The 20,118-nt window shown below is 41.7% G+C and overlaps 1 non-coding gene across 1 annotated transcript; it reads right to left on the minus strand.

Annotated features, from left to right (window-relative positions):
- Nucleotides 1-12,461: 12,461 nt before the first annotated feature.
- Nucleotides 12,462-12,535, minus strand: Trnat-ugu. The gene has a single exon. It is a non-coding gene; the product is annotated as a tRNA-Thr (tRNA).
- Nucleotides 12,536-20,118: the final 7,583 nt, after the last annotated feature.

Genomic DNA, 20,118 nt, shown 5'->3' on the forward strand with positions numbered 1-20,118 from the left:
TACAGTACAGGGTAAAAGTGTGAATATTACACACTTCATCCTGCTTATGCAAATGGAGAAAATAGCTTGGTACTTTTTGCATTTGATGTGGGGTACGGTGGACTTGATGGAACTTATGGGGAGACCAAACGTTCATGGGCACTTCCTCGGAAAAACCCAAGAAAAGTGTTTTGTGTTTTTTATTATATTTTCGACGTCATCTCCTGACTACATAATCCCAGCCTAGGATTCCAAGACAGCTACGCACAGGAAAAGGTAAGAACTTTTACTATATTCACCTATGATTGAGACCTCGAACAGTCTTGAAATTTTTCATAATGTCTTTATCCGTTTCCCAGATACACAGATTCAAATTTATCCTACATCTACACCTAAAATCCGCAATGGGCCGAAATCTAAATAACAAATAACGGCAGAAAATTTCTCAGATTTTCAAGGTACATTATCTAGGTATATAAATAAGATATATCCCTGTTTTCAAAAATCTTTATATGTTATCGAGAAAGACCACGAAAGCCCGCTGTTTTGGTACCAAAACCCAGCGGCGGATTCTTTGACGGATCTGCACAACAAACGTCGGTAATTTTTACGATGTATTCCTAAGAACCTCATCTAGGACATACCTCAAAATTTTCTTCTCGTCTTTTCCCCCAGATCAAGGGGTTCAAATTTATCTTTCTTTCAGACGAAAAACACATAAAATACGCTGTGAGAAGAAAACGTGCTTTATAAAGTGACGTAGACGGAGAACTATGCTGTAAAGTATCTAAGTTATCTTCCCAAATTCAAATACCGCTAAATAATTTTACACTTCAAACCGAATTTTACATGCACATGAAGAAAACGTGCTTTATAAAGTGACGTAGACGGAGAACTACGCTGTAAAGTATCTAAGTTATCTTCTGGGAATCCCTTGTTTTAATACTGATGCACAGGCAGAATTCATGTGCATGTAAAATTCGGTTTGAAGTGTAAAATTATTTAGCGGTATTTGAATTTCACGTTACTTGATTTTCAAACAGCTGAGCAAAACTGAACGTACTTAGATATTTCTCTCTTTACTTATTCTGATCATCACTAAACTGACACACAATATTTTTAGCACAACGCAATCTGACTTTCAATGATCCCTACAAAAGAATTGCCGTGACTATCAATAACATATACCTTTCATGAATCACTTACCTCACAAAGAACTTCGTTTCTCGAACTACTGCAATACAGCGAGCGCCAATAGTGCCAGCTAAATCAAAGATTCTAACTACTGAAGGCGTTAACTACTGATAGGCATACTTAGCAAATGAAAGATTTTGATAGAGGACAAACAATGTATTTACCTTAATAGTGTTCAAAAGTCATAATATGTATATATCAATTCATGACATCCAGGCTTACAAAATTACTATCTCTGATGGACACACGTCCAAATCATCCGCTCTCAAAACTCCGCCATCTCACTCCCCATATGCACCACTGCTGGCGACTCACCTCCAACTGCGCAACGCTACGCGCTGTTAACAGCCAACTGCCCAACACTACAATAGCGAATATTACATCAATGCCAACCAGACACAGACTTCACACAGCACAGTAAGTGATTTTCATATAGAGCGCTACGTGGCGTTACCAACATAAAAACCTAAACAGCCTACTTACATACCGTACGACCAATTCACGCTATGTGCCATGACTAACAGGAACCCGATGAAACATTAAATCTCCGACATCGCTATGGCCGGAAAAAAATCCTGAAAGAACGGGACCAACAACGACTGAAGAGAGTTATCCAATGGGACAGAAGTGCAACCCCTCCGCAAATCGCTGCAGATTTCAATGTTGGGCTATCAGCAAATGCCAGCGTGCGAACCATTCAACGAAAGATCGTCGATATGGACCTTCGGAGTCGAAGGCCCACTATGATTTATGTGTCACCTTGGTCCATCAGCCGCAACATTGAGGTGTTGATGGCTGGAAACATCTTGCCTGGTCGGTCGAGTCCCGTTTGAAATTTTATCCAGCGGATGGACGCGTACGGGTATGGAGACAATCAGATGAATCCATGGACCCTATATGTCAACAGGGGACTGTAGTGATGGGGAGGCTCTGTAATGGTGTGGGGCGTGTGCAGTTGGGGGGATATGGGACCCTGATATGTCTAGATACGACTCTGACAGGTGACACGTACGTAAGCATCCTGTCTGATCACCTGTAGCCATTAATGTCCATCATGCATTCCGACGGACTTGGTCAATTCCAGCAGGACAATGCGACACCTCACACGCCCATAATTTCTACATAGTGTCTCCAGGAACACTCTTGTGAGTTTAAATACTTCCACTGGCCACCAAACTCTCCAGACATGAACACTATTGAGCAAATCCAGGATGCAATGAGCTGTTTAGATGAGATCTCCGTCGACTCGTACTCTTACCGATTTATGGACAGCCCTGCAAGGTTCGTGGTGTCAGTCCCCTCGAGCATTACTTCAGACATTAGTCGAGTCCACGACACATAGTTTTCCGACACTACGTCCTGCTCGCTGGGGCCCTACACGATATTAGGCAGATGTACCAATTTCTTTGGCTCTTCAGTGTATTTTAGTACGAGTTACGTGCCGTGCTGCTGCCGTGAAAAGAAAGGACTCAACGGAAGAATTAGCCTATCGGAACACAAAAAGGGCGATTGTGTTTCTTTTAATTTAAAAGTGTATGGTTGAAGAGTGGGAAACGAGCGTCCCCATTGTATCTGCCTCAGCATCCCTAAATATTTTCCCATAAATTTAGGCAATAGAACATACTCGCGCTTTCATATTTTGAAAGAAATGGAGTCAATGGCAGGGGGGAAAGGACGTAAAATAAGACAGGAAGACAATGCACCGTGGTTACAGTATAGAAAGAATGAAGTAGACTATGGCAATGGAACACAATAGGTACTGAGAGAACAGTGCCGGAATAAGAGTGAAGGAGAGAGTGCTGGTGGAAGAGGAATATGGAGAGGAGATAATGGAAGTGAGTGAGAGCCAGTAATAATAAGACAGATTATATGACAACGGCAACAAGCAAGAGAGATAGTGACAGTGAGAATAGAGACAACAGCAGTAAGAGAGAGCAACAGGGAGGCAATGACTATAAAAGGGTACCACAGTTGCAGGACAGAACGGAGGAGACTGTGGCTGTGTGACAGAAGAAAGTGTTGAAGAGCCACAAGCAGATTATGACAATGAATTTGACTTAAAGAGTGAGTAAGAATGGGCAAGTGCTAGTGAGTTGTTATGAGCGAATATCGACGACGGACCAGCTGATGTGAGCGTGCTACACTGAGGCTCTGAGCACTATGGGACTTAGCATATGAGGTCATCAGTCGTGTGTTACAGTGAGTAGAGCTTTTGTGAGTAGCTGGTGAGTTGTACGTTAGAAAGAGCGCTATTATGTTCGTATGATAAAAATTTTGGGAAAACTTTTGAAGATTATTCCGAGGGTAAAATGAGGCCACTATTACCCAATTTTTCAGTCACTTTTCTTTTCATTTTAATAGGAGCCTACGATAGGAGTACTTTATCGCTAGTTCTTGACACTTATCATTAATTTGATTTCATATACCGATTATTGGTGTCTGGTTCAGTAGTAAAGCAGCAGATAAATGTCGTATTGACAAGATTATGTCCACTGTAACACTTTCAAATTTAAATAGAGCATTTGTTCCACAGTATATGACCAACTTCTATCTTTACATGTTTTCACATTTGGAGGTACCATAATTTTCCGGAATAATTTTTATGATTTCCAAAACAAAATATAGAGGAAAGTCTGCAGCATATAAAAAATTAATGCCGTCATTTGGTATTTGGAATAAGAAAATATACTGAAATTACATTACAGGGCTGGATAGAAGAAAAAAGGTGACAAGTTGCTTTCCGGTTTCATGTTGGTAAACCTCCTCTGTGTGTGTGTGTGTGTGTGTGTGTGTGTGTGTGTGTGTGTGCGTGTGTGTGTGCCGCTGGGAGTCGCCGAGCGACCTAAGGCGCTGCAGTCATGGACTGTGTGGCTGGTCCCGGCGGAGGTTCGAGTCCTCCCTTGGGCATGGGTGTGTGTGTTCGTCCTTAGGATAATTTAGGTTACGTAGTGTGTAAGCTTAGGGAATGGTGACCTTAGCAGTTAAGGCCCATACATTTTCACACACATTTGTGTGTGTGTGTGTGTGTGTGTGTGTGTGTGTGTGTGTGTGTGTGTGTGTGTGTGTGTGTGCGTGTGTGTGTGATTTAGGGGAGGCAGTGACCTCGCGAAAATTAGTAGTCACCAATGTTGTTAAAATATGGAAAATTTTCTGAAACAAGTAAGAAGCAAACTGACACAAAACTGCAGTGCTTCACTTCCAATCTCTCCCATGGTCACCCGCAAAATCATACAATATCGCTTCCAATAAGGTTGTGTCAAATTATCAGATATTAAAAAAACTGTTAAAGCACGAATAGTGCAAGAGGAAAGTTAAAATGTAGCATACGGATATAGGCCGGCCGGTCATTTGCGAAGGACAGGGATAATACAGGATCCTAGCTCTCTCTCTGTCTCTTTGAATGCTGCTGTGGGCACTGTTAGGCTCCTCACGAGACGCCCCCTCTGGGGCAGTTGGCCGCTACTCGGCGGCTTTGGTGTTCCCCGAGCAGAGCAGATTGCAGCCAATTACAGCGGCGGCCGCCAGAAGCGCTCGCACCCACCCGCAGACACTGGACCCAGACCGCAGCCGCCGGAGGAACAGGTAGCTGCGCTAAGTGCCCACGCTTGCCCGAGGATCGCTCCATGCGCTACCACTGTCCTCGGGAACTTTGCTCTCATCATCGACATGGACGATTTTCATGTCAACGCTAGACACAAGGAAAAACTACTCTTGCGGATGACAGCAACAGTACAATTACAGATAAAACCCCCCAATTCCTGTTACAGAAAGCGAAAGAAACTTGAACTTCTGGCCATTTTGGTCGCGGAACACTACAAATGTGGTAATTTAAGCTTTCGACAAGTGACTGCAACTACTCGGCTTCTTGATAGTAGAAGTCTTGTCTTCCTACGAGCTGTAACTGGTCACGCGTTCCTGTGGTTCAGTCTGGTTAAACAGACATGAAAGACAAGAGAAATAACGCGTAATTGAATATATACGTCCTAATCTCATTTTCCGCTCCCACCCTTCCCCGGCACCCCCTCACCCCCCGCTACGGGTCTCTGTCTACCTACTCCTCTCCCTCTCATGGTCCACCTCTTCCGCTTTCCTCTGTTTCTGCCCATCTGACCATGTCCTCCTCTCTGCCAGTCTTCTCCTCCCCTCTCTCTTCATCCCCTCCTCACCCCTCTCAATATCAATATCCATCTCTTCCTTTCGCTTTCTATGTGCATTGCCTCCCCCCCCCCCCCCAACCCATTGTCCATCACCTCTTTGGCCTTCTCACTGATATCCAGACCTGTTTATTGTTACTGCAAATTCAGATTCTGTAGTAGCATTCAAATGATAAGCCGATAAACCATAAATACAGACGTGTTCAAATTATTAGACTAAACGATTATTTTTGATACCCGTAAGTTTTCTGTTGCAAAAATAGGAGAGAAAATTGTAATAATTGATTTGTCTTAATGGTTTTATTGATGCTACGAAATTTACCTTGCAAGCAACTCACAGATCACTGAATTTTATACAGTTGGTAACATTTGTCATGTTCCCTCCAAATCGTGTTGTGTTAGTTGTCTGTGTACATGTTTTGAAAATGTGTTTACAGTATTGTTTTATGTTTCTGTGGTGTACATGAGCTTGTTATTTATTCTATCAATTTCTTGCTGCATTAGCAAGTCATTATATAGCTTGTGAATTTGCATGTTTTCAGCCATAGCAACAAATAGTGGAGTTTCCAAAGAATGTAAGGTTATGGGAAGACAAAAGATGTTTCACTTCGGAAAGTTTCGGCTGCGGTAGCACTTCTTGTTGAAAACTGTTATACACAGCATGAAATTTTGGCAGAATGAGAATATAACAGAAAACTGTCAGCAATTTCCGTGCAGAAACGTGGTGAATACAAGCCAAACGGGAAAGGGAAATGTGGATGTAAAAGAAAAATCAGTCCTAGAACAATGAGAAGACCTTCAAACATGACAATAAAGTACCGTAAACTTACTTCTACAGACATGGGCCATCATCTGAAAGGTTTGGGTATTGAAGTTTCACCTGTGAAACATAGGATAAGGAAATTTATAATAACCACCATACAAGATCTTGTGGAGAAACTAGAGGAAATCTGTTTCCATGAATATGATATTAAAATGTCGTGTGAAAAGTTAATAAAAACTATGCGAAACAGGATAAAAATGTTGGTTAAGAACAAAGGCATCCATCCAAAGTATTGAATGTACAAATATAATCTGTATGTGTATGTAAATATGTAATAAATGCAAAGTTTTGAAAAAAAATGTTTTTAGTCTAATAATGAACACGTTGTACATCCATAAATACAACTTTCCTGTTTGCTAATAATGTTTTATCCTATGGTATTGTACATACGTTTATATTTTGTATGAATTAAAAATGTACAGCCTATATCCATCCGAATGTTCAGTAGAGTATTGTCTAAATATATGAAGTTCAGATGTTCAAATGTGTGTGAATTCCTAAGTGACCAAGCTGGTAAGGTTATCGGTTCCTAGAATTACACACTACTTAAGTTAACTTATGCTAAGAACAACACACACACACACACACCCCATGCCCGAAAGAGGACTCCGCAATCCGTGACAGGGCGCTCCAAACAACGCGGTCACTCCACGCGGCATGTATGAAGTAAATTAGTTAAGAACTTTACGGCATTTCCAGTAATAACGTTTACCTTTCATATATTACACATGTATTTATATGTTATACGCACTAAACAACTGGTACATAAAACACGCTCGCATTCGAATGCAACGTTGTGTCACAATTTTAAAGCAATCAGTGGTGAGCTTTCGGAGATTAAAGATTTTGTAGAAACGAATATTTACATTTTTATTTATATAGATCAAGAGATTCAAGACGTCCAGCAATAAATCACAAAATTATGCTGTTCCCAGTAGTTTATTTGAATGCCAGAGAAATTCCAACATGGAGTATGTGGACAGAAAGGCTTGCCAGATCTTTGTGACGTAGAGTCAACAACATCATCAGCTACATCACAATTATCATCATCCTCATCAATACTGTTCTGCCATAAGGAAGTCAACATCTGGTATCGTCTTCTCCTTCTTCTTCTTCCTTTACCAATCGCAGTTCCTCCCATAGACTCCAACAGTGAATAACATTATCTCATTCATTGTCCAATTCAGTTGTGTTCCCTCTTCCTGATTACCTTTAAAATTTCTCTCTCTTCCCCCACTCTTCTCAACACCTCTTTATTTCTCACTTTGTCTACCCATTTTACCCCTTCCATCCTCTTCCAAAACCATATCTCAAAACCTTCTATTCTTCGTTTTTCCTCTTTCCTCAGTGTGTATCTGTGTATCTTTCAACCCTGTATAATGCGATGCCCCATACGAGGCATTTCCCGAGTCTCTTCCTCAAGTCCCTGTCAATGCATCAAAATAGTAGCCTCCTCTTCTTACGTCCGCAGCTCGTCGTCTAGTGGCTAGCGTTGCTGCCTCTGGATCTCTGGGTTCCGGTTTCGATTCCGGCACGGATTGGAGATTTTTTCTGCCTTGGGACTAAGTATTTGTGTTGTTCTCATCATTTCATCATCATTCGTGGACGAGACGAGATTGGACTGTGTAACGTTTGGGACGTCGTACAGGCGCTGATAACCGGGCAGTTGTACGCCTCACAAACCAATCATCATCACCATCATCATCCTCTTCTTAAATGCGTCCTTGGGAATTGTTGTACCTGTTTTCACCCTCATGTCTTCTGTAATAATGCCTCCAAGACATATGAAAGCACTAATTTGTTCTACATCTTCCTGTCACAACTTTACAGTTTTTCTTATTTTTCTTACACTTATCAACATACATTTCGTTTTTTTTATCTTATTAGTTCTCATTCTGAATTTTTCAATGGTCTTATTTAATTCTTTTAACATTCCAATCATATTTCTGTCACTCTCTGCCTATGACAGCATCTCATCCGCAAACAGAATACATTCTATCCTCCTACCACAAACTCTCACACCTCCATTTTCTTTCAAATATTTAAGAATAATATGTTCCAAATATATGTTAAATAATATTGGGGAGAGAAAGAAGCCTTGTCTCACTTTTCCTGGCATTTTACTTTCCTCTGTCACCTCGTTTCCAATCTGTACTGGTTTTTACTATCGTAGGTACAGGTTTCTTATCAGCCTTCTATCCCTCCAGTCGTCGCTATGCTTGCCTGCGATGTCGTTTAATTTATTACGCTGTACTTTATCAAAGGCTTTCTCGAAGTCAATTATTCAACAATGGTGAACGATTCCTGTCGCACCCTGTATAAATAAATAGGAAAATTTTGGAAATTGGTGGTTAGTTTCTATGGGACCAAACTGCTGAGGTCATCGGTCCCTAGCCATACGCACTACTTGACCTAACTTAAGTTAACTTACGCTAAGGACAACACACACACCCATGCCCGAGAGAGCAGTCGAACCTGCGACGGGAGGAGCCGCGCGAACCGTGTTAAGGCGTCCTAGACCACGCGGCTACTGCGTACGTCTAAACAAACAGGGATAAAATATTTAAATATGTACAGAATTACATTCTGATCAGCCCATAAGTACTGCTACAGTTGACGTCCAGATCTGTTAATCATTTGTGATAATTTTGTGAGACTGACGTGCATTTTACAGACAACTTGTTATTGGATATGCACGACCTAATGTTCGAAGTGGAAGCAGTTTTCCGCAACTACAGTGTCGAATATAGGTGTGATTTAATTCGACTTGCTAGAAAGCTTTTATAATATTTAAAATGAAGGCAGTGTCACAGGCAGTCATTCACTAATCACGTTACGAAGTGTGAAATACAGCTATTCTTGCATGGACATACGCTACGTATGAATGCTGTGTTAAAATACTGTCGAAAACTCTTAGTCGATGTCAGGGGTAATAACACCCAATTTCCACTGGGGCCCATACTCAAACCTCATGACAGGTTCCTTTCAGACCTCTAGCATATCAATTATTAAATGTGCAATCATACAACAGTTGAACAGCACACACGTTTGTATCCAGTTGTACTAGCATGAAGTTACTTCACGCTACGTGGAGAGCCAACAAGGGTAAAATCTGTCGATGTTACCGAAGGCTATAAGTCCTATAATGCGAATTTATTTTAAGTGATTTGGTTTCCAGTGTTAGATCAATATAAAAGTGCTCATTGACATTCTAACTAAAAATATATAGAGTGTCCAAAAATATAAATGTAAGCTGATATACGGCCTTTTTCTCGTGAAACAGAGAAAGCAATAGTTGTAAAACCTTGAGTAACGAAAGACTTATACACTAAAACCATAAATCAGTACTTGAACATACAGACCGTATGAAATTTCAATAATTCTTTAATCTCAAAACTGAATAATACATCTTTTGATTTCCAGTTCCTTGTATTGGCCGTGTTTGCAGTTAAAATTCTGGATGTGAGGTCCGCCAGTTATGCAGAACACCGTTTTCCTCAGTACCCAAACATGTTTCGGCACCACTGTGCATCATCAGTGGGTTTTCGTTGTTATTTATTCTGCAATGTGAACATTTTTATTAAATGATTATAAAATTATGTGCATTTTTAGTTCAAACAACAGATCGTTTCTTTTTGTAAATACCTTTATATTTGGTGGGCATTAATTTTCTGAATCACTTTTGTTTTAATTACTACAGGTTGCAGGTTGTTTGAACTAAAAATGCACTTAATTTTATAATCATTTAACAAAAATGTTCACATTGCAGAATAAAAACGAAAACTCACTGATGATGGCACAGTGGGTACTGAGAAGAACGGTGTTTTGCGTAACTGGCGGACCTCACATCCAAAATCTGAATAATACAGTTTTGTCCTTGGCAAAACGTTTCAAAAATAGTATAAATGCTTTCACAAAGTGCGGTATATTCGAAACTCTCAGAGAAGACTCTTCGACCTGAGAGAATACTGTCACCTACAGATAACATACACCCCCTGTACACGAAATGGTTTATTTTAAATGACTCTCACACACATATCGACCAAAGCTCCCAGACATTCTCCCAGACATTAACTTCGTTTTCGTGCTGTTGTCTCTGGCTCTCTGATTAGTTTTACTCTTCAAGTATATGTAGCATCTCGCCTTCCTGATTGCTCTTTTTTTCCTTTTTTTCCATCTGGAGTAGTTCTCAATAATTCTAGTTTCTTCCCCAGAATGTCTCCCACAGCGTATACGGTAGACAACTGGATTCGGATGTACTAAGGAACGACGAGATACGCTTTAAGTTCTCTAATGCTGTAGATACAACAATAAAGAATACCCCAGTAGGCAGTACATTTGGAGGGCAATGGATATCTCTAAACAGGACAATCACAGAAGTTGGAAAGAAAAACAATGGCACAAAGAAAGTAACTGCGAAGAAGGCATGGTTAACAGAAGAAATAATTTAGTTCATCGATGACAGAAGAAACTACAAAAATGTTCAGGGAAATTCAGTAATACACAAATACAATTCGATGAAAAATGAAATAAATAGCAAATGCAGGGAGCTAAGACTAAATGTCTGCATGAAAAAAGTGAATAAATTGAAAATAAATTACAATCAGAAAGACTGACTCATCTTATAGGAAAGTCAAAACAAACTTTGGTGAAATTAAAAGCAAGGGTAGTAACATTAAGAGTGCAACGAGAATTCCACTGATAAATGCAGAAGAGAGCGGATTGGTGGAAAGAGTACATTGAAGCCAATGAAGACCTCTATGAGGGGGGGGGGGGGGGGATTTCTCTGATATGATAAAAGATGTAATAGGAGTCGCTTTAGAAGATATAGGGGATCCAATATTAAAACCAGAGTTTAAGAGCGCTTTGGATGATTTAAGATCAAATAAGGCAGAAGGGAAAGTTAACATTCCAGCAGAATTTCTAAAATCTTTGGGGGAGGTGGAAACAAAACAACTAATCACGGTGGTGTGTAGAATGTATGAGTTTGGCGACATACCGTCTGACTTTCAGAAAAATATCATCCAGACTGTTCTGAAGACAGCAAGAGCCTACAGGTGCGAGAATTATAGCACAACCAGCTGAACAGCTCATACATTCACATAACTGACAAGAATAATAAAAAACTTCCTGGCAGATTAAAACTGTGTGCCCGACCGAGACTCGAACTCGGGACCTTTGCCTTTCGCGGGCAAGCGCACACTCCGCTGCAGAGTGAAAATCTCATTCTAAGAATAATAAACACAAAAAGGGAAAAGAAAACTGAGGATATATTAGATGACGACGAGTTTGCCTTTAGGAAATATAAAGGCACCAGAGAGGCAATTCTGACCGATCAGTTTCTAATGCAAGCAAACTAAATAAATATCAGGACACATTCATTGGATTTGTCGATCTGGAAAAAACGTTCAACAATGCAAAAATGGTGCAAGATGTTCAAAATTATCAGAAAAATAGAGGTAAGGTATAGGGAGGAACGAGTAATATACAATATGTACAACAGCCAAGAGTTAATAATAATTGAGGACGAAAAAGAAAAAAGTGCTTGGATTAAAAATGGTGTGACACAGGGATGCAATCATTCGCCCTACTGTTCAGTCTGTGCATCGAAGAAGCAATAATGGAAATAAAGGAAAGGATCAGGAGTGGAATTAAAATTCAAGGTGGAAGAATATCAATGACACGACTTGCTGATGACATTGCTATCCACAGTCAAAGTAAAGGAGAATTACATTATCTCCTGAATGGAATGAACAGTCTGAGGAGTACAGAATATGGATTGAGAGTAAATCGAACAAAATCGAAAGTAATAAGAAGTAGCAGATACGAGAACAGTGAGAAACTTAACATCAAGATTAATGGTCATGAAGTAGATGAAGTTAAGGAATTCTACGATGTAAGTAGCAAAAGAACCAATGACGGACAGAATAAGGGGACATCAAGAGCAGACTAGCACTGGCAAAAAGGACAATTCCTGGCTAGGAAAGTCTATTGGTATGAAACATAGGCCTTAATTTGAGGAAGAAATTTCTGAGAACGTACGTTTGGAGCACAGCATTGGATTTTAGTGAATCGTCGACTGTAAGAAAAGAGAAGAAAATCGAAGTATTTGAGATATGATGCTACAGACTAATGTCGAAAATTAGGTGAGGAATGGGGAGGTTCTGTGCAGAATCGGAGAGGAAAGGAATATGTGGAAGACACTGATAAGGAGGACAGGATGATGGACATCTGTTAAGATTGCAATGAAATGAACACCCTTAGTTGCTTACAGGCGTTGACATACGTCAACGGGGACAGATGAAAATGTGTTCCCCGACCGGGATTCGAACTCGGGATCTCCTGCTTACATGGCAGACGCTCTATCCATCTGAGCCACCGAGGACACAGAGGATAGCACGACATCAGGGATTTATCTCTGGCACGCCTCCCACGAAGCTCACATTCTTAACGTATTGTCCCGCACTACATTCGTAGTGCCCCCGTCCATTATACTCATTACTCGCGGCGCGTTGCCGATTCCCGTAAGAGATCGGGCACTGTTTGTGCATTCACATAGAAGAAGAAGATGGTCAAGTGGCCGGTGAGCCTTAACTATATATATATACTAAGATGGTATCTGTTCTTTCGGACATCCCGGGTTCGAATCCCGATCGGGGCACACATTTCCATCTGTCCCCGTTGACGTATGTCAACGCCTGTAAGCAGCTAAGGGTGTTCATTTCATTTTAATTTCATTCTAACGAGCTGCAGGGTCACCGATGGTATCTGTTAAGACATCACGGAATGACTTCCGTGGTACTAGAGGGAGCTGTAGAAAGCAAAAACTGTAGAGGAAGACACACGTTGGAATACATCCAGAAAATAATTCTGTAGGTTTCAAACGCTACTCTGAAATGAAGAGGTTGGCGCAGAAGAGGAAATCATGGTGGGCCGGATCCAACCAGTCAGAGGACTGATGACTCAAAAGAAGAAAGGTAGTTAGGTGATTGATTCTGTGTGGCGAAAGGCCGCTACCACACTTTAACTTCTGAAAGTACTTTATTATTAAAAACGGCTGAATGTGCTCCAGAGTCTCACTCTTAACTTTTTCCGCTTGGATAGCGGAACTGAGATAAACTGAGCATCATTTTCTACTCGTCATCTCGCATGTGTTAATTTGTAAATCATCATGTTGAACTGTGAACTATTTTGAGCTAGTGAATATTTCGTGTGCTGCAGTTACGAAATTGACTTAATTTTCGTATATCTTTGATGAATTTGGGATTTTGCTACCACTCGTAACACTGTCAACGTAACGTAACTGCATTTGATAACGGTATATCCTGCCTAAATTTTAACTGAACCACTTGGCGTTAGAGATGTCCCTTCTCGAGTAAACATTATAAAAGAAAATTCTCAGTCAACTAAAGCAATTACAAACAATAGAATAGAACTACTGTTATTAAATTATTCGTTACACTTTTGTTTTATACTTCTGTGTATTTTATTAGTTTGCAGTTGTAGACAACGCACGGACTATTTGACTGCAGAACCACAGGTACAATTTAGCTGCTGGGCATCAAAACAGACGTGCTCGTCTAGACCTTATGACAACATGAAATAATTCTTTTGAAACAGAGACGTGCATAGCTCAAGTAACTAAAGTGCTAGTAACCAGAGGTAAAGGTGCAACTAGTCTACTCGTATCGATGCTGTTTGGAAGAGTAGCCACTCGGCAGAAAAGCGCTAGGTACTGCCACAACTAAGAGGGCAGGAAATACACTACTGGCCATTAAAATTGCTACACCAAGAAGAAATGCAGATGATAAACAGGTATTCATTGGACAAATGTATTGAACTAGAATTGACACGTGATTACATTTTCACGCATTTTGGGTGCATAGATCCTGAGAAATCGGTACCCAGAACAATCAACTCTGGCCGTAATAACGGACATGATACGCCTGGGCATTGAACCAAACAGAGCTTGGATGGCGTGTACAGGTACAGCTGCCCGTGCAGCTTCAACACGATACCACAGTTCACCAAGAGTAGTGACGCGTATTGTGATGAGCCAGTTGCTCGGCCACCATTGACCAGACGTTTTCAATTGGTGAGAGATCTGGAGAATGTGCAGCAGTGAAACATTTTCTGTATCCAGAAAGGTTCCAATGGCTCTGGGCACTATGGGACTTAACATCTAAGGTCATCAGTCCCCTATAACGTAAAACTACTTAAACATAAATAACCTACGGACATCACACACATCCATGCCGGATGCATGATTCGAACCTGCGACCGTAGCGATCGTGCGGTTCCAGACTGAAGCGCCTAGAACCGCTCGGCCACACCGGCCGGCCTATCCAGAAAGGCCCGTACAGGACCTGCAACATGCGGTCATGCATTACCCTGCTGAAATATAGGGTTTCGCAGGGATCGAATGAAGGGTAGATTCACGGGTCGTAAGAGATCTGAAATGTAACGGCCACTGTTCAAAGTGTCGTCAATGCGAACAAGATCTGACCGATACGTGTAACAAATGGTACCTCATACCATCACGCCGGGTGATACGCCAGTATTGCGATGACGAATACACGCTTCCAATGTGCGTTCACCGCAATGTCGCCAAACACGGATGTGACCATCATGATGCTGTACACAGAACACGGCCTCATCCGAAAGAATGACGTTTTGCCATTCGTGCAGCCAGGTTCGTCGTTGAGTACAATATCGCAGGCGCTGGTGTCTGTGATGCAGCGTCAAGGGTAACCGCAGCCACGGTCTCCGAGCTGATAGTCCATGCTGCTACAAGCGTCGTCGAACTGTTCGTGCAGATGGTTTTTGTCTTGCAAAAGTCCCCATCTGTTGACGCAGGGATCGAGACGTGGCCGTTGGGATCCAGCACGGCGTTCCGCATTACCTTCCTGATCCCATCGATTCCATATTCTGCTAACAGTCATTGGACCTCGACCGACGCGAGCAGCAATGTCGCGATACGATAAACCGCAGTCGCGGTAGGCTACAATCCGACCTTTATCAAAGTCGGAAACGTGATGATATGCATTTCCCCTCCTTACACGAGCCACCACCGAGCGAGGTGGCGCAGTGGCAGCACACTGGACTCGCATTCTGGAGGACGGCGGTTAAATCCCGCGTCCGGCCATCCTGGCTTAGGTTTTCCGTGATTTCCCTAAATCGCTCCAGGCAAATGCTGGGATGGTTCCTTTCAAAGGGCTCTGCCGACTTCCTTCCCCATCCTTCCCTAATCCGATGAGACCGATGACCTCGCTGTTTGGTCTCTTCCCCCGAAAACAACTCAACTCAACTCAACTCACGAGCCACCACAACAACGTTTCAGCAGGCAGACATCTGCTGTTTGTGTATGAGAAATCGGTTGGAAACTTTCCTCATGTCATCACGTTGTAGGTGTCGCCACCGGTGCCAAACCTTGTACGAATCCGCTGGAAAGCTGATCATTTGTATGTCGCATCACCTTTATGCTGTAGGTTAAATTTCGCGTCTGTAGCACGTCATCTTCGTGGTGTAGCAATTTTAATGGCCAGTGGTGTATGACGCACACCGGAAATAAGGCTTAGAAGAAGAAGAAGAAGAAGAAGGAGAAGAAGAAAGAAGGAAGGAAAGGAGAAGACGAAGAGGATTACATTAAAACCCCCAGTCTTCTCTTTCCACTGGCGTGACTCTAGACAGGAGATGTGGCGGCAGTGCGTCCTGTTGCGTCGGAGGGAATCCGGTGGAAGCTATCGGACAGCTGGCAGCTGCGGCGGGATTGACAGCTGAGACAGGCGGTCGTGGGCGTGTGTCTCTGGGTAGGGGACGGCTGGTAAATCCGTAAACGCGCGTCCGGCGGCGCAGGGCTTGTTATACGGGAGGGCAGTCGGTGACGGGCCTTCATTAGTCGTAACTGCGACGTCGCTCGTCGCGTGGCGAGCCGCGGCAGCGGGACAGTTTCCGACTATAATTAGCAGCCGTCCTCAGGACACGTCCATTCCCCGGCACGTGGGCTCGCGCCCTATATAACAGCCCATCCGCGTGCTGGAGCCAGGCGGGCGTGAACGCAACCGCAGTGTCAACCCTTCACGATGAGACGCAGAAGCCGGCGTGTGGCGAGCGCTTTCCATCAAGGTCACAGCCTCTGTACATCGCGCACGGTTCAAATTCCGGTAACACAACCCTGTTGTCGGATACTTAGAGTGCAGCTGCACAGATTATTCACCTGTGGAAAGACGACACAAAAGCATTCACACATTGTTTATCGCGTAAAGTCACCTCAAACGCGAAATGATTTGCGTTACAAAGTCTGCATTATAATTCATCAAACCGCAATTACACTTCTTAAAATGATTTGGAATTATGTTCATAGTACATTTAGATGTTTTTTTGAGAACGACAACAGAATTATGGTTACCAACGTCTGCATTGTTCCTATTACTTCCTCTACACAAAAACTGTGTCACTCTAGTTCTTCGTCTTGTAGTGCGACCCGCTAATGTTCTTCTTTGAGACATAGCCTGAAACAAATATAATTTGTTTACTATGCGAGGGAGTGTAGCTACTCGAAGTGAAGATGTTGAAAATTAGGGACACTATAAATTTTGTGGTGACGACGGGAAACCAACCCAGAGTTACTTCCGTTCAGATTTTTAAATGTGTGTGAAATCGTATGGGACTTAACTGCTAAGGTCATCAGTTCCTAAGCTTACACACTATTTAACCTAAATTATCCTAAGGACAAACACACACACACACACACACACACACACACACACCCATGCCCGAGGGAGGACTCGAACTTCCGCCGGGTCCAGCCGCACAGTCCATGACTTCAGCGCCTTAGAACGCTCGGTTCAGTTTAGTCTTAGACCAAAGTAAGTGACAAAACGACGCCAGTAAACAACGTTTGTTGTACCCTACGGCTTAGTTACTACGTTCCGGTTAGCACTGTCGGCGACATCAACGACTCAGCAGTCGCGGCACTGTAGCTGTCCGGTACGCGTGTGTTACTACAGACCAACTACTTACAGTCTTTAAACATGAAGTCCCTAGAATTCAAATTCACGAAGTGATGTTGATGCCGTGTGTCGCTTTTACAACAGCACTCGATCGGTTAGCAAGGCAGAGGTTGGAAGCTCTCCGGTTTTCGATGTTCAGGCATTGGAGATTTTTATGCGTGATAGAGAATGTGTCATCAGTGCTATGAATGTGAAAGCTTCTACTTCCATTTACCACTCTTAACGGCTACACAAACACATTATTCTTTATTTATGCACACGTAAGACAATGTATCTTTCGAATTATTTAACGATCATTGACCTCCTCGTACAATTAATATTAGAAACCGAACCTTCAATTTTCCGAGCTCACATATTGATATTATGCTGATTAATTCATATGCATCTAAGGTAGACACGTTGTGTTATACGTGATATTAGTACAGTAGTGAATTCCATATTCTCCTTCACTTCTTCTAACATATTAAAAATCTCTGTTCGAGTTATTATAAATATATTATTATTATTATAAATACTATTTAAACTCCTGCTTTGTTAAAATTATGACCGTGAAAGGATTGTACTACCCAACGTGATGCTATAACTTCATTTCAACTTCACGCGATAATAATATACTTTATTGTTGTTGTTGTTGTTGTTGAGGTCTTCAGTCCTGAGACTGGTTTCATGCAGCTCTCAATGCTACTCTATCCTGCGCGAGCTTTTCATCCCCCAATTCCTACTACAACCTACATCCTTCTGAATATGCTTAGTGTATTCATGTCTTGGTCCCCTCTACAATTTTTACCCTCCACACTGCCCCCCAGTAATAAATTGGTGATCCATTGATGCATCACAACATGTCCTGCCAACCGACCCCTTCTTCTAGTTAAGTTGTGCCACAAATTCCTCTTCCCCCCAATTCTATTCAGTACCTCCTCATTAGTTATGTAATCTACCCATCTAATCGTCAGCATTCTTCTGTAGCACCATATTTCAAAAACCTTCTATTCTCTTCTTGTCCAAAATATTAATCGTCCATGTATCTCTTTCCTACATGGCTACACTCCATACAAATACTTTCAGAAACGACTTCCTGACGCTTAAATCTATACTCGATATTAACAAATTTCTCTTGTTCAGAAACGATTTCCTTGCCATTGCCAGTCTACATTTTAAATCCTCTCTGCTTCGACCATCATCAGTTATTTTGCTCCCCAAATAGCAAAACTCCTTTACTACTTTAAGTGTCTCATTTCCTAATCTAATTCCCTCAGCAGCACCCGACTTAATTCGACTACACTCCATTATCCTCGTTTTGCTTTTGTTGATGTTCATCTTATATCGTCCTTTCAAGACACTGTCCATTCAGTTCAACTGCTCTTCCAAGTCCTTTGCTGTCTCTGACAGAATTACAATGTCATCGGTGAACCTCAAATTTGTTATTTCTTCTCCATGGATTTTAATTCCTAGACTGAATTTTTCTTTTGTTCCCTTTACTCCTTTCTCAATATACAGATTGAATAATAACCCTGTCTCACTCCCTTCCCAACGACTGCTTCCCTTTCATCTCCCTCAACACTTATAACTGCCATATGGTTTCTGTACAAATTGTAAATAGCCTTTCGCTCCACTTTACCCCTGCCACATTCAGAGTTTGAAAGAGAGTATTCCAGTCAACGTTGTCAAAAGCTTTCCCTAAGTCTACAAGTGCTAGAAATGTAGGTCTGCCTTTCCTTAATCTATCTTATAAGATAAGTCGTAGGGTCAGTATAGCCACACGTGTTCCAATATTTCTACGGAATCCAAACTGATCGTCCCCGAGGTCGGCTCCTACCAGTTTTTCCATTCGTCTGTTAAGAATTCGCGTTAGTATTTTGCAGCCGTGACTTATTAAACTCAAAGTCCGGTAATTTTCACATCTGTCAACCCCTGCTTTCTTGGGGATTGGAATTATTATATTCTTCTTGATGGCTGACGGTATTTCGCTGTCTCATACATCTTGCTCACCAGATAGTAGAGTTTTGTCAAGACTGGCTCTCCCAAGGCTGTCAGTAGTTCTAATGGAATGCTGTATATTCCCATGGTCTTGTTTCGACTTAGGTCTTTCAGTGCTCTGTCAAACTCTTCACGCAATATCATATCTCCTATTTCATCTTCATCAACATTCTCTTCCATTTCTATAATATTCTCCTCAAGAACATCGCCCTTGTATAGACCCTCTACATACTTCTTCCATCTTTCTGCTTTTCCTTCTTTGCTTAGAACTGGGTATCCATCTGAGCTCTTGATATTCATGCAAGTCGTTCTCCTTATCTCCGAAGGTGTCTTTAATTTTCCTGTATGCAGTATCTATCTTACTCCTAGTGATATACGCCTCTACATACTTATATTTGTCCTCTAGCCATCCATGCTTAGCCATTTTGCACTTCCTGTCGATCACATTTTTGAGACTTTTGTATTCATTCTTGCCTGCTTCATTTACTGCATTTTTATATTTTCTCCTTTCATCCATTAAATTCAATACCTCTTCTGTTACCCAAGGATTTCTACTAGCCCTCGTCTTTTTACCTTCTTGATACTCTGCTGCGTTCACTACTTCATCCCTCTAAGGTACCCATTCTACTTCTACCGTATTTCTTTCCCCCATTCGTGTCAATTGTTTTCTTACGCTCGCCCTGAAGCTCTGTACAACCTCTGGTTTAGTCAGTTTATCCAAGTCCCATCTCCTTAAATTCCCACCTTTTTGCAGTTTCTTCAGTTTTAATCTACAGTTCATAACCAATAGATTGTGGTCAGAGTCCACATCTGTCCTTGGAAATGTCTTACATTTTAAAACCTGGTTCCTCACTCTCTGTCTTACTATTATATAATTTATCTGAAACCTTGTAGTATCTCCAGGATTCTTCCATGTATACAACATTCTTTCATGATTCTTGAAGCAAGTGTTAGCTATGATTAAGTTATGGTCTGTGCA

This window comes from Schistocerca americana, chromosome 7 (assembly GCF_021461395.2).
Source record: "Schistocerca americana isolate TAMUIC-IGC-003095 chromosome 7, iqSchAmer2.1, whole genome shotgun sequence".
Lineage (NCBI taxonomy): Eukaryota > Metazoa > Arthropoda > Insecta > Orthoptera > Acrididae > Schistocerca > Schistocerca americana.